The following is a 3,629-nucleotide window of genomic DNA, read 5'->3' on the forward strand; positions in this document are numbered from 1 at the left end:
CACCTTCTCCTTGTTGTAGCTTGACCCTTCTTCAGACTGTCTCAAATGTGAACCATTAATTGACAAAGGGTCGTACTTCAGAACCGGAACGGACCCATCACCAGTCGGGTCTGTCCTCAATATTTTCGGGGCAGTAGTACGCCGAAACAAGTGATCCCTCAAGTTATTAGGCATTAGAGGACGAAAAGAATCACTATCAAGAAGATCAACAATCGATCGATCGACTTCTACGAGAACATGAGCTTCGGTTGTCGCGGACCAGTCGATCTACTGGTTATGTCAGTCGATCGACTGACATACCTGCTGATCGTCTTTTTCTTGTTTTTGTTCGTCACAGCTTTCTCCTTGCTTGGTTCCGCCTCATCCTTTTCAGTGACGTCCTCAACCATAATGGGCCCATCAAGGGTAGAGCCACTCCTCAAGGTGATAGCATTAAGGGTCTCTTTCTGCTCCGTCTGCGTCGGTAAATGTCCCGGAGCTCGGGTTGTATTCTTGCTCGCCAATTGAGCAATTTGGCTCTCCAACATCTTCATCCTGGCCTCTCTAGCTTGGGATTCTTTCGGCAACAAGTTCTTCAGTTCGGCAAACTCAGAATTTTGGGATTGCTGTTGCTGCTGAGGGACATACGGGGGCTTTTTGAACTGTTGTTGCTTATGAGGGGGCACATAATTCTGTTGCTGATGCTGCTGCTGTGAAGGTTGAGTCGGATTTAAGACATTTTGCCTGCTCCACCTCAGATTCGGATGGACATTCGGCTCATAGTAAGTGTTTGTCTGCCTATAATGTTGAAAGGCAGCGCAGGACTCAAAGGGATTAGGACAGTTGTCTGAAACATGTCTCTCAGCTCCACATCTTTTGTAAACGAAAGGACCGTCTGAAACAGCATTTACATGGTAGATCCCTCCTTTTGAAGCTACTCTCAACTCATACTTATCAAATCTCACCGTGAGAGCCTCTAATGCAGCTCCAGAAGGAGATTCAACACCTCTCCTTTGATTTCCCCTAGAATTTCCATACTCAGCTTTATGGGTGGCCAAGTCATCAATGATCTTCCACCCCTTAGTTTCTCCCATATTCTCATGGAATCGGCCACTAGCTGCCGCATCCAGGATAGCCCTCTGATCGTCATAGAGCCCATTGTAGAACTGATTGCATAGGCTCCACTTCTCAAACCCATGATGTGGAATGGTGCGCACCAACTTCTTGAAACGGACCCATGCCTCATGAAAGTTCTCATCAGGACCCTGTTTAAAGCTCGTGATCTGAGCTCTAATAGCATTCGTCTTCGAGGCAGAGAAATATTTCTTGTAGAATACCAAGGCCAAAGAATTCCAGTCGGTGATCCCATTAGCAGCTCGGTCCAGGTCTCTATACCACTCCCTTGCAGAATCACGGAGTGAGAATATAAGAATTGTCTCCTTCACCTGGTCCTGGGTCACACCGGTTGGCGGGGGTATAGAGCAGCAATAATCAATAAATATCTCCATATGCTTGGCTGCATCTTCATTTGCAGCTCCCCCGAATTGGTTTCTCTCAACCAAGTTGATATAAGAAGGCTTCGGTTCGAATTTCCTATCGACTCCGTGGTAATTCGAACCCCTTGTATAGATTTGCATTGTCGGCTCGAGTGACTTGCTATAGTTGCTTCTTCAGCCATCTCTAGAAAATCTGGTGAAGTGACTGTCTCAGCTGATGAAGTAGAAATAGGTGATGAAGGTGGGTCCTCCTCGAACAGCTCGTTCTCGTAGTAACTAGACAGAGTACTCAGCTCTTCCTCTGTCGATAATATCCTAGATGATCGTCTCAACTCGCGAAAATTCTTCTCAATCTCAAGATTGAACTGTACTAATTCACCACCCTGTGACCTGCGCATAAGAGGAAACTATAAAAAGAATATGAGAATAGTTTAAGGAATAAATGTCCCTTAAACTAAGAAGCAGACTAAAATAAAACAACTAAAAATTAGAACAATTGCCTCCCCGGCAACGGCGCCAAAATTTGATACCCGTCGTTGTGAATACCAAAAAGAATATTTATAATACCAATTAAAACTAACAGAAGCTAGTGGTAACAGGGTCGAACATAAAGTGGCAGATGCAATTATTAGTTGTCTAATTTCAGTCTAAGGTAACGAAAGTGGGGGTTGATTGATTTGAGTGGTCTATAGCTAAGGCAATAAAAGTAAAATAAACTAAACAATAGATGAAATCAAGAATTAAAAGGGTGCTGAGATGGTCGGTTCACTATAGTTTCGGCGGCAGCATACTAAGTAGGTCTGAAATAAACAAATGAGGCGGGAAAACAAGAGGTCCTCTCGGTCCACTCTTAACAAGCAGCGTCTTTCGATCTCGCTACGGATCCCTAATATCACTAGTACTGACTCTCGTCCTGAAAAGTGACTAATAACCTAAACTTTACCTATCTTTCGACCTTAGCATAGTTAAGTCATTTTAATTGGTAGTCTGACAACCTTCCCTATCTTCCGATCTAATGGGTCAGTCAAATACTAAGCATTCAATTAGTCGCGTGCACTCGATTCATCAAATATAGAATTTAAGTCAATTAAAACGAAGCAAAACCCCACGTGGCTAGTCGATCGACCTGGGAACCCAGTCGATCGATCGGTATGCGATTTCAGGGTCTACAAACTAATGCCGCCAAACCTACAGTTCCCCTACATCCTAGCACAAGGTATTTAGCTACTCATGATATTGATAAAAACAACAATAATATTAACGAAATAAACTACTGAACTCATGCTTAAAACAGTTAAATAACAAGCAACAATAAACGATAATCGGCTTCGGGAAACTAACTAGCAATTCTATACTATGAATAAAATAAGCAATGAAACTGAACAGAAGAATACCGAAAAGGAATTATAGAGCCAGATCCAAACCGAAAGCGAAAGGAACTTTATTAATCGAAGAACAATAATCTCGAACCCTAATTATGAAAGTAGAACTAAAACTAAATTAAAGCTTCATAAAAACTGGATGCTTGTTCTCAAAACCTAGCTTACGTTATATAGAATACAACGTAGTTCTTATTTCCAAAACCTAACTACTATGGGCTTGCTTATTCTCGATCTTTTAATTCACGCAGATTAGCGGCTTGGTCGATCGACCACTGAGGCCGGTCGATCGACCGTAAGCTCGAACAAAGTGGCTCCTGGAAGGAGTCGTGGTATGGTCGATCGACCATAGGTAGCGGTCGATCGACTTGCTTTAGCTGATACTTGACTTCTAAATTCTCGTGGATTTGTCTTTCGGACCTCGAAATGCGCACCAAGCTCGTCCCTTGAGTAAATACTTTACGTCAAATGTAGTGCAAGGTACTCGGGGACGGATTTAGCTCGATATCTACTCATTTCCGCATAAATCTACAATATTACATAAAAATACAAAAGTAGACGAAATGGGGCAAATAGTAGCCTTAAACCACATGAATGAGCTCTGAAATGTGTGTAAAATAGGGTGTAAAACATCATATTTAAGACACCGATCACCTTCCCCCACCCATTCTAAGGATTGTGAGTCGGCACATAAACACCAATTATTTGGTCATGACAGAGCCCACAAAAATTAACTACTTACAATCTCAATGTCTTTGGTCTATGACCCCGGAGT

General features: G+C 42.6%; 1 non-coding gene across 1 annotated transcript; it reads left to right on the forward strand.

The window, feature by feature from the left end:
* Positions 1-1,170: 1,170 nt before the first annotated feature.
* LOC141636319 (small nucleolar RNA R71) lies at positions 1,171-1,277 on the forward strand. The gene has a single exon (XR_012540939.1). It is a non-coding gene; the product is annotated as a small nucleolar RNA R71 (small nucleolar RNA).
* The last annotated feature ends 2,352 nt before the right edge of the window (positions 1,278-3,629 follow it).

Source organism: Silene latifolia, chromosome Y (genome assembly GCF_048544455.1).
Source record: "Silene latifolia isolate original U9 population chromosome Y, ASM4854445v1, whole genome shotgun sequence".
NCBI lineage: Eukaryota > Viridiplantae > Streptophyta > Magnoliopsida > Caryophyllales > Caryophyllaceae > Silene > Silene latifolia.